Here is a 12,536-nt window from a genome sequence, read left to right as displayed (position 1 = left end):
TCGACTCTCCTAACCACTATACCGCCTGGCCAGCGCTAAAAATATATGGAATTAATATGTATTTACTTAGGCCCTAGGATTAGCCTCATAATCTTATTTTATAATTATTGTATTAAAATAAACGAGGCTTTTTTTAATTTCAGGAAAATAAAATATATCAGGTTTTTTTATACTAAATTAAAACTAAACTAGAGCATGTTTTTCATTGACGTAAGATAATTAGATTGACAGTGTAATGTATACTATAAAATATTTACTTTTATAATTTGCAATAAATTTATGATTGTAATGAAAGAAATTCAACTAATATGTGGAATGAGGAATACATTTCATCTTGTAATGCGGAAGTCACCAAAAAGTTCCTTCCTTCTATTTACCATAGACTGAATTCCGAGTCTTTCCTCTCGTTAAATTTTAAAGTGTCTCAGTTTTTATCTGGTCACGGTAAATTTGCAAGTTATCTGTTTCGTTTTAATCTACGATTAAACAATTTATGTGAATGTTCAAAAAGAGTTCCTCAGGATGTGGAACATTTGATTTTCTCGTGCCCTACATTTGATGGCCCTAGATTATGCTTACAGAACGATTTGAAAATGTTCGGAGTGACTTGGCCAGTAAACTTATCTGTTTTCGTGAAGTCCAGACTGCTGTTCTCTGCTTTTGTTCGCTTTATTTATGCATGTAATTTTTAATGTTTATTTATACATGCAACCTTTAATGTTCTAGTTAACTTACTTCTGTAAGCCCCGTGTTGTACATATGTGGTGCACGGGGAGTCTGTATGTTCTCAAAGGAAAAAAAAAAAACAGTTTTGCACGTTTTCCTTAAAAAAAGGCGTACCGAATGGCTCTTAGTGCTTATTCGGTGCGCAGAGTTTCATTAAGTGATCCGCTATTGAATATAGATTTATGAGTTTTTTGATGCAAATGCAAGACGTATTTGTGTTAAGGAACAGTCTTCAGAAATTATTCGTATTAACTGATGATACGTTTGGAGAAAAAGGAACACAATTCTACCTTAATTTACTCATTATTACTAAATATATTTATAATTACAGACTTTCTTAGCCATATTTATATGTGTATTAAGAATATTTTGATCAACAGATTTCCTATTATATTTTAATAACTTAAACAAATTATCTTATATCAGTTTAATAATTTCTAACAAATAAAAAAATATTTAATTACATTATTTAAGTAGCATTTTAGAGGTAAGGCTGTTTGTACTCGTTAAAATAGTTCACGACTAAAAAGCCCGACAAAATATTCCAAGACTAAATAGCCCCAAACTAAATGGCCCCGACAAGATATCCTAGACAAAATATCCCCGAAGTAATAGCTAAGTTTAGTCATATAAAATTGTATAAAATTAATTATATTAAAATATATTAGTAAAAAATTAATTTTCACAGTTGAACATATTTGTTAAATATTGCATTTAAAAAATTTTATTAACAGAAATTCTAAATGCGGTTTAGCAATTCTCTACAAGCTTTTAAAGTTTCTGTTCCTTACCGCATTCTTTACAAAGTTACATTTCATATGTTTATTTCATCTGAGACACTGCTTATGGCCAAAAGTTCAAGAACTGAATTTGGCGGAAACTTGTGTAAATAATGAAAATGTGCGTATTTATATAAAAATGTTGTTAGTGTTTAGTTTTGTACCCGTGCATGAGGTTATCAGAGTATTTGAAGGATTAAAAGAAGCGCCGAAGAAAAAGCATTAATTTAAATTTCATCAACAGCTCGGCAAAAGCCAATAATAAATATAATTCTTTTAGATTTTTATTGTGACATTAGCAAAGAGGTAATCTATGTGAAAGGAATGTTCCAAGCAGAACTAGTATCAGTACAAATAATATTTAATAATTTCAGTCGGGGAATGTTCATGAATAGTTACGATGTGGAAGGGGATGACTCAAATGAATTGATTTGAAGGTAAATCTGGATCACGACGGAAAGGTTTCTCGAGAAAAATAATATGTTTGATTCGTTCTTGACCCATTCGCCCATTTGAAGCACATCTGTCTGATTAACAAAATATTATTTATTTTTCGTCCTTAAAATGCCGTACAGAATATATGTAGAAATTAAGAAGACTAGAAGGTATGTAGTAGAGAATGGAAGGTAGTTTTAGCGAGCTTAAAAACTGTTCCCGATACTCTTGCATTGTTATGCGCAGTCTTGAAATGCGCGTTTATCAACTACACTGGAGGATTTTATGGAAAAATATTTCCAATCAGTGAACTCTAATAGGTTTTTCATTTAGAGCCATAGATTCGAAAAACAATAGTTCAACAATAGAAAAAAACCAGATGGCCGTTGTCTAGCTAAGAATCAGTCTGTTATCAGCAATTTATCAAGATGAAAAAGTTTTTTTTCTGAAAATGGCTCCTATTAAAAGTAATTTCCGGAGTAAAAAAGTAATAAAGAAAAGGGATATCCATTTACTATACTATAATTATTACTTCTTCTTCAAACTAAATTAACTCTATAATTTGGCAAGAAAGAATTGAGTGGAGTCATAACTCACACAAATGTTGGCGCCCATTATTAAACAGCAGGTGGTGCTTCTCGTACTTCTTCAATCTGAAGATAAAAATAATTTCTCCAGGAAGACGATTGAAGGTCGTCTTGGAAACTATCTAAAGTGTAGGAAGTCTTAAATAATCCCATGTTAATTTTTAGGTTCTGTTTGTTTTCCGCAAGTTTGAAAGATATTTTAAGACATTTCTAACTTTATTAGCCCAAAAGAGCGTTAATCCTGAAATAATATTAGTCTCGAAACGACATTTTACGTAGGTTCGCTATAAACGACGTATCACTTTTTAAATTCTTGCCACCAAATATTATCGTCCTGTATTATATATTTAAAAAAATTAAATAATGAAGAATATGCATGTATATTTCTCACACTGAGAAAAAAAACTATGGTACCTAGAGCCATTAAATTTTGAATAACGTAATCCTCCACCCGAATATAGGCACCTGGAAGCCTGAATTTGAAATTTGTTTTATTATTTATTTTATATTTTGTAAAACGTTAACGAACTTTTAATTAACAATTTTCACGATTTCAAAGCGAGCAATGGCAACAGTGAACGAAAAAAAAAGCACTTTTATCTCTAGAGAGCGAGACTGTCTATCGGAAATTCTAAAGATATACTGTTTTTAAATATTTTGTGATATTTCTCTTGAATTGAATTTTATATGGTTTAAGTGCAAATAACGTGATATTTAATAAGTAAAGTTAACACACAAAACGTTAAAAAATGCCCCTTTGGGCGTAATATAAAATCTGAAATCTTTCGGATATTTTTTTAAAATTTTACTTTGTAATGATACTGTTTATATATCTATATATACATATAGTAATATTAAAATAAGCATTATTTAAGTTTGAAGTTCTCCAATATTATTACTATGAGCTACAATTTCGTGAATATCGTTCCTGCCCCCTCGACATGAGCAGGAAGAAACTGACCATTTATTTTAATTAATAATGACACAGAACAAAATAAATACCTGCAAATAACTCAAAAAGAACACTGAAACACTAAGACTTTGAACAACAATCTCTATGAAGTACTCAGAACTGGACCAGAACTGATTATCAACGAATTCGTCTTGGCTATCCGAGCCGTGTTTATGTCATGTTACATGGGCTTCTGGTAATTTAGGCGAAAATCGCTTTGCTATGAAAATGAGTTTCCCTGAAATTTGCAAAATGTCTTATTGTCGCCACTACCATTCAGGAGCATTTTTGCAAATATCTGGCTTTCTGTTCATTTTCATCCAACTATTTAAACTATTTTTATCTTTTCATCCAACTATTTAAACGTCATTGGATTTAGAATGACAAAATCTTCAATTCTGTGGTAGAAATTAGCAACGATGCAAAAATAATTCAGTTACAAATTCAATTACAGAAATTACTATATAATTACGGAAATTCAATTACAGAAAAATATACACAAAAGTTTAGCCTAAACGCAAATAAATAAATAAAGCAATACACCACAACAATGCACAAAAACAACAAGGGAATCATATGATAATAAATATTAATGTACAGATATATAAAATAATTTGCTATAATGAATAGCATTTCTAACACGCACGTTTTATCCACAAAGGACGAAACCTAATAGCCCAAAATATCTATATCTCATTTCGAGACTAACATTCTCCAAATCCCAAAACAATAACAATGACGTCCCAAATAGTAGTTATAAAGAGACAAAATTGTCCGTCGTTTCACTATAAACGGCGAATCATCTTTCAAATTGTTGCTACCAAATACTATCGCCCTATGTTATCTTTAAAGAAATTAAGTAATGAAGAATCTGCATGTATGTATGCATGTTTCTCGCATTGTGGGAAAAAAAAAAAAAAAAAAAAAAAAAAGGTACCTAGGGCCATTAAATTTTGAATAACGTTGTGCTCCATCCGAACATGAACACCTGGAAGCCAGCATTTTGAATTTCGAATTTTGTGTTACATATTATGTGAAACTTTAATGAATTTCTGATTAACATATTCAAAGATTTGAAAATGAGCAGTGGCAATTACGGAATAAAATATTCTTATCTGCAGCGCGCGAGAATAAAATATATTCTAAAAATATACCGTTTTTAAATATTTTGTGATTTTGCTGTTGAAATTTATGTAATGGAAGTGCGAAGAAAGTGATATCTAATTAATAAAGTTAACACGCAAAACGTTAATAATAAGAAGACAAAGAAAAGTTTGTAAGCCATCTTACTAAGCTGAGAAAAAACTGAAAAAAATAGAAAAATATGCCTATGCTTAGCAATGCATTAGGAATTCTAAACATATGCTGCTATTCTGCTTTTAAAATTTTTATAATTTTGCTCTTGAACCGCATATGGCGTAAGTGCGAAGAAAATGGCGTTTAGTAATAAAGCTAACAGGAGTGAATGCATCAGTAGCCTAGTAGAATGCGAGCTCAGCAAAGCATACGTTAACAAATATTTTGGGCCATCATTAAAATCTGATCTCTTTCAGACTTTTAAAAATCTTTTACTAGCTAAAGCGGCCAAGAAGACCTATTAGTCACGAAACAGCATTTTGATGCGAATCACTTAAATGTGATGCATCACTTTTCAAATCGCCCTGTATTATATTTAAAGAAACTAGATAATGAAGAATCTGCAGGAACATATGTATGTTATGTAGAGAAATTATCTGATAGCGTTATAAAAAAAAAATTAGGTGAATGATTTTATGATTTATGGAAATTTAAATTTTATTTTGATTCTGAATTATTTAATTTAAGGCTTTAATTTTGGGGATAAACAGATGCTTCTGGAAATATTATTTAGTTAAAAGAGTATTATTTATTTTCCTCTATTTGTAAATCTTGTACAAACTTTTATTCATTGTGAAAGAAGCAGGAAAAGGGAGGCAATTTTCGCCAAGTCATGATTTCGCGCGCTTTAGAATGTTCGAGAAAGAATTTTCATTGTTAGTTGACCTTAAGAGAGGAAAGTACGTGACGGAAAGGTCAAAGGTTGCTACTTGTCTTTCAATGTAAGTCATTCAGGTTTTGGCGATTGAGGGTCCGGTTGTTGGCTAAGTGAAGAAGGGCGCGCATGCGCGATCACCCTTATTTCCGCATTCTGGAGTTGAAAACGAAGATTTTGCCATAATTAAGGGGGCGATAAGTGAAGCCATAGTGGGAGCCCGTTTGGTGAAGGACAAGAAGGAAATTTGAGTTGGACACACTTACTTTGGGCTGACTCTCGGACTGACTCGCTGATTTTTGGGCTTGCTGGACAAAATGTAAGTGACTCCGAGAGGTGTTTTCCGGCGGGGAGCGGCAAATATGCTCCCCGGCCGCGTTTGGTTAAGAGGCGAGACTCTCTTACACACTTACTCTGGACTCGCTTAGGCACTCACTGCTTGGATTCGCTGACTTTCGGGCTTGACGGACTTGTTGACGGAGACAGAAAAAACTTGTGGGTGTTGCGAAGGAGAAAGGAAAAGATTTAGTCGGCATCGAGCAGTGCTTCCGGCGGGGAGCGGCAATTATGCTCCCCGGCCGGGGGTTTTCTCAAAATGCGAAGAAAAAAAAACTGTTGAGCGAATAACAAAAAAATTAACAGAGACTTGGGTCTCTATCTGTATCGGCAAAAGTCAGGACGATGTCCTCTGAACTCCGACTTGAAAACAGAAGGAATTATGTCACCTTAGACAACTGGAAGCCTGCGTTAGCCGTTCTCTAAAATGCCTAGCTTAATTGTCTACGTTTTCCTTGGTGGAGCTGAGAGTCTAGGCAGACAGCCGTGCGGTGAAGCTGTTCTCTTGCTTCCAGTGGGAATAATTTTCTTCTATGGAAACCAGTAGCAGGCGTAAGATTTGACGGTATAGCTGATGTAATTTATTGTCGTGCCGTTCGAGTTTCTGGCTTGCGGATTTGCCAAGTGACGTAAGGATAGAGCTAAGATATGAGCTCTCCTCCACTTCAAGATGTCCACTCAAGATAAGTATTATTTTTTTGGTGTGTTGGAACTTTAGGCAAGTTTTTTCAAAAACGTCCTTAGAAAAAAAAAAAAAAAAAAAAAAAAAAAAAAAAACAACGTCGAATCTAAAATTTAACTCTCAGGCCATAAATTGTTCCCTTTCCTTTCTTTTAAATCACCAGACAAACCTTAAGTTTTTTATGAATTTAAATGAACAGACTCTCAGATGAGGTTAAGATTTTCTTATTGTGTTGTAATTGAATAAACTGATATGTAATCTGGAACCTCTTACAGTATGTTTTCTTTATATATTTAATATGAACTTTTCCTTTATATCTTGTATATGTTTTATGTTTTCGATCCTCTCACGGCGCGGTCCCGGAATGCATTTTTTTCACAACGCAAAAATGCTGTACGCGTTTCACTATACGGTCACTACCTTTAACGCCAAGTAGTTTCATATTTAACATTTAACGTTATAGGAATTTAAGATATAACATTGGTCAAGATGTCTTTACCAGATAAGAAATTTTTTTTTGGATTGAATTCTCACGGTAATCTATATAACATTGGTACCCTGAAGTAAAACTATTTAACCTTGGTGTCGAAACATTTTAACATAACATTGGTGCCGTGACCAGGATGCTTAGTGAAGGATCGAATCAGTAACTGATTTTGTGAATTTATTTATTTCGTATAACTTACTGTTTGAATAAGATGTTAAATTTTAGGTGCTAGGATTAATTAGAGTTTTTGATTTGTGTTTGCTTATTTGTTAATACGATAGTGATAAAGTTTGAAAATGTGTGTGAATTTCAGGAATTTTGGACTTTAACGTTAGGCACACAGAATTGAACTTTAAAGTTAGGAAAAATATATATTTTTAATGTAGGAGAATAGATACTGTATATTTTTACTGTAGAAAATCCTTGAGTGTTTTCTGGATGTATACTTTTGATTTCTGATTTCTGATACAAGATGGAAAATGAATTATTTCACGATAATCCTATGCTATTTGTGTATCCTTGTATAAAGTTTCGAGTGCTTGTCGGTAAAAACTGGACTCATTTTTTTGAGCACTTCTAAGAGAAAGAGATTAAAGACTCTAATTATTTTACTGAATGAGACAAGCCATAGCTATGCGTAGCTAGAAATTTTTTTTTTGTGTGTGTTTTTGCTAATTATTTAACCTAGAATCTTGTGAAATGTATAATTGTGAGGGGTAACGTTAGAGAAATTTTGATTTTTTTGACTTAATTGAATAATATTTTGTGAAATGTATGTAATGTTTTCATGATTCTCTAGCGTAGTATATTATTGCGTTTTGATTTACAATGTTTTGTTATAATTCCAGTATATTGTGTAATGTGTTAGAAAATTTAATTTAGTATTGAGCAATGAATTTTATAAGTTCTGAAGGCATAATAATACAAATGAATGAGTTAAAAACAAAATTGAAGGTTGTTTTGCAATTGCAAAATTCTGTTTTAAAGTGAACATGGGTTAGATTTGAATTTTTGCCTGAGATCAGCAATAGTGATGTTTGGTTATTTAATTTTTTTGTATTGCATTCATCAGCTTGAGTGAAGTTCTAATTAGTTTAATGAGTCAGAGTAATTGAGATTAGTTATCTTCTGAGTTTTAAGTTTGTGAAAAGTTGTCAAGTGAGAATTGTTTAAACAGTAGAAATTTAGTCTTGTGAATTGTAGAAAGTGAATTTTAATGAGAATTTTGGTGACAACGGGAATTTGGTTTGTGGAAATTTTTAGATAAGTTTGAGAAGATTAGTTACTTTTGCTCTGTACTCATGAGCGGGAATTTTCTGTTGATTACAAGTAGTTTGTCTTGAATTTGCTAGTTAATCGTAATAGATGTGATTTGAGGTACTGAATTTTCTTTCTTGGTTGGACTTGTTGCGGAATTTGGGGTCAATTCTTGTTTTGGTTTGACTTATTAGTATCAAGATAGTTGTATCAAGTTTGTGTGTTGTTTTCTGGTGGTTTCTGCCAAGGTCCGTAAAATGTAAGTTCTCTGATGTTTAGTTTCTGTGGAAGAATTGAGATTTCTGTGGTCTTAGGAAAATAGAAGAATTTGAGTTATGGATTTCATTTGTGTGATTTTTAGGGATTTTTTGAATTATGAGTTATGAGTATTTTTTTTTAGTTTAGCACTTTTGAGAACTTTGCATTTGTTGCTTGCAGTTAGGTCTTGCGTGAAGTTGTAATGTCCTGAAAGCTCGTTTTCTTGTAAATACTTGCACTTCATGGTGGCACTTGACCTCTTACACCGGGGGCAAACAGGAACTTGTTATCTGAGAAATCTATTGTTGTATCTCTTTCATTGTGTTGGTTCAGGATTGTAACGTTTCGGTCAGCGCACTTTTCTTTCCGAGATAAGAGATCTTATGTCCTCTTTCAACGTGTCTGGAGGTTTGCTTGATACCTAAAGTTTCAGTCTGTCATTCATAATACAGCGCTTTTCTCAGCTTACATGGACGCGGTAAAGAGTTACTTTGTTTCTTTTGTTTGGGTGGAGGTGTTGCTGAAGGCTGCTACTTAGGTTACTATACAACGTGTTGGAAGAGTCTGATGCAGAATAGATCTCAGTTTTCGCCTAAATTGGGGGGTTTGTTTTGAACACTTTGTTGATTTGTGATATTTTATTTAGTGTTCTAGTAACGTGCTTCAGTCCAGCTTTGATTGATTTCTTTGACTAGTTGGAATTTTTTTTGTGGACCTAATGGATTTTTAGAATTACTGAATTTTTTTTGGTGTTGTCTTACTAAGGGGACTTAAGTTTGGTGTTGTTACTCACTAGTGTTTACCGTGAGGTTTGAAATTTTAGCGGCACTTCACTCTTGCTGGTTGATTTTTTTTGGCTTGATTTGAATTACAGTGAAATATTGTTGACTTGATACGGTTTAACATAATGACGATTTGTGTATTTGTTTAGGTAGTGCAGTTTAAATATTTTTTTAAGTATCACTGATCTCATTGCTCATTTGAATTATGTACGAAATTTTTACAGTTTAAGTGTATTTTCATTTTATGTGTATATGTGTATCTTGGTAGCATTTGTAAATTTTTGGCCAAACGTTATTTTGTACATGCATTAGGTTGTATTATTATTATTATTTTTGTGTGTTTTGGATAAAATTCTAATTGGTATTTGCACAGCGTATTCGTTATGTTAATTTTCGGAATTGATTTTGGTTGGATTGAATTTTTGGACAATCACGTTTTCTTTCTTTCTGATTTTTTTTGTGTGGGGTATTTTCGGCTGGTTCCGAGGTTCCTTGTGTTGTAACGTTCTTTTCTTTTCTAATGCTTGGCCCTGATCAGGCCGCTTTTGTTCTTAGACGTGATTGTTTGGAATTCATTCCTGGAAGTTATTCAATTTCGTAGTACTTAAGGGGGTCTTTACTCCTTTTTTGAATACGTTCATGTGACATATTTTATCTGGAAGTGTTTGAATTATTAGTGTGTTTATTTTCTCAGGAATGTATTTTATGTATTTGCGGCGCGTTAATTATCTTATTTTTATTTATTTCATTTTTTTTTTTTTTTGGTGTGAACAATTGGATTAGATTATTTCTTTCTTCGGGTGTGAGTATCCGAACACATTCAGTGGCTTATCTATCGTAAGGGAAAAATTGAAAGATAAAGTCTTCTTCAACTTTGAAAGAGTGATTGTTCTTCCTTGGTCGAAGGTGAGACGTAGGAGGGTGAAATCTGGTTTCTTTTAGGGTCAAGTTCCTCTACTAAGGAGTATTGTGGTGCTGAGTTCACATTCCGGGGTTGGTTGCTTTCATTTTCTCGCGTTGAAGGCTGCAGGGGGGAGTTGCTAACACAATGATTTCTAACTACAGGGTTTTCCCTCGATTGCATTGACAACTCCGTACTCATTTAATGTACTCCATGATTGCGCTCAGCAGAAATTGTCACAATAGTAGAATGTGCTCGACCTCAGGTGAAATTGCTTACATTAATGGACTGAAAAAGAGAATGAATAGATAAATAAACGTTCAGAAATGTGGCCACACAGAGACTGCAACACTAGTGTGATGTAATGAACTGAAAAAAAAAAAAAAAAAAAAAAAAAAAAAAAAAAAAGAGAAATTCTTTTTGTCATTATTGATTGATCTTAGACATATTTTGTTTGTGATTAGCGCCTTATTTTTATTTTTATTTTTGTATGTGTTCTGAATATTTCTATGTAATTAATTAAGTGATTTAATTGATGTTTTGATTAATTATTTTTGATGATTTTCTTTGAGTATTTTAATTAGTAATCGCTTTGATTAATCTTGTTGTTTTACTTGCACATTTTGGACTTGAAATTTAATGTGTCAGTAACGTCACTGTTACCAAGCAGTCGTGTGAAAGATTGTTACATTATGTTATCTTTTAGCCTTATTGCACAGTATGAGTCATGGTATTTCAAGAAGTGTCTCTCTGCTAAATTTTGGGTAAACCAAAATTTAATTCCTTAGGGGAAAGGAATGTTATGTAGAGAAATTATCTGATAGCGTTATAAAAAAAAAATTAGGTGAATGATTTTATGATTTATGGAAATTTAAATTTTATTTTGATTCTGAATTATTTAATTTAAGGCTTTAATTTTGGGGATAAACAGATGCTTCTGGAAATATTATTTAGTTAAAAGAGTATTATTTATTTTCCTCTATTTGTAAATCTTGTACAAACTTTTATTCATTGTGAAAGAAGCAGGAAAAGGGAGGCAATTTTCGCCAAGTCATGATTTCGCGCGCTTTAGAATGTTCGAGAAAGAATTTTCATTGTTAGTTGACCTTAAGAGAGGAAAGTACGTGACGGAAAGGTCAAAGGTTGCTACTTGTCTTTCAATGTAAGTCATTCAGGTTTTGGCGATTGAGGGTCCGGTTGTTGGCTAAGTGAAGAAGGGCGCGCATGCGCGATCACCCTTATTTCCGCATTCTGGAGTTGAAAACGAAGATTTTGCCATAATTAAGGGGGCGATAAGTGAAGCCATAGTGGGAGCCCGTTTGGTGAAGGACAAGAAGGAAATTTGAGTTGGACACACTTACTTTGGGCTGACTCTCGGACTGACTCGCTGATTTTTGGGCTTGCTGGACAAAATGTAAGTGACTCCGAGAGGTGTTTTCCGGCGGGGAGCGGCAAATATGCTCCCCGGCCGCGTTTGGTTAAGAGGCGAGACTCTCTTACACACTTACTCTGGACTCGCTTAGGCACTCACTGCTTGGATTCGCTGACTTTCGGGCTTGACGGACTTGTTGACGGAGACTGAGAAAAAACTTGTGGGTGTGGCGAAGGAGAAAGGAAAAGATTTAGTCGGCATCGAGCAGTGCTTCCGGCGGGGAGCGGCAATTATGCTCCCCGGCCGGGGGTTTTCTCAAAATGCGAAGAAAAAAAAAACTGTTGAGCGAATAACAAAAAAATTAACAGAGACTTGGGTCTCTATCTGTATCGGCAAAAGTCAGGACGATGTCCTCTGAACTCCGACTTGAAAACAGAAGGAATTATGTCACCTTAGACAACTGGAAGCCTGCGTTAGCCGTTCTCTAAAATGCCTAGCTTAATTGTCTACGTTTTCCTTGGTGGAGCTGAGAGTCTAGGCAGACAGCCGTGCGGTGAAGCTGTTCTCTTGCTTCCAGTGGGAATAATTTTCTTCTATGGAAACCAGTAGCAGGCGTAAGATTTGACGGTATAGCTGATGTAATTTATTGTCGTGCCGTTCGAGTTTCTGGCTTGCGGATTTGCCAAGTGACGTAAGGATAGAGCTAAGATATGAGCTCTCCTCCACTTCAAGATGTCCACTCAAGATAAGTATTATTTTTTTGGTGTGTTGGAACTTTAGGCAAGTTTTTTCAAAAACGTCCTTAGAAAAAAAAAAAAAAAAAAAAAAAAAAACAACGTCGAATCTAAAATTTAACTCTCAGGCCATAAATTGTTCCCTTTCCTTTCTTTTAAATCACCAGACAAACCTTAAGTTTTTTATGAATTTAAATGAACAGACTCTCAGATGAGGTTAAGATTTTCTTATTGTGT

Source organism: Stegodyphus dumicola, chromosome 3 (genome assembly GCF_044657685.1).
Source record: "Stegodyphus dumicola isolate Sdum_Otavi_A_Nest chromosome 3, ASM4465768v1".
NCBI classification, from domain to species: domain Eukaryota; kingdom Metazoa; phylum Arthropoda; class Arachnida; order Araneae; family Eresidae; genus Stegodyphus; species Stegodyphus dumicola.
Note: the sequence above shows the minus strand (reverse complement) of the source record.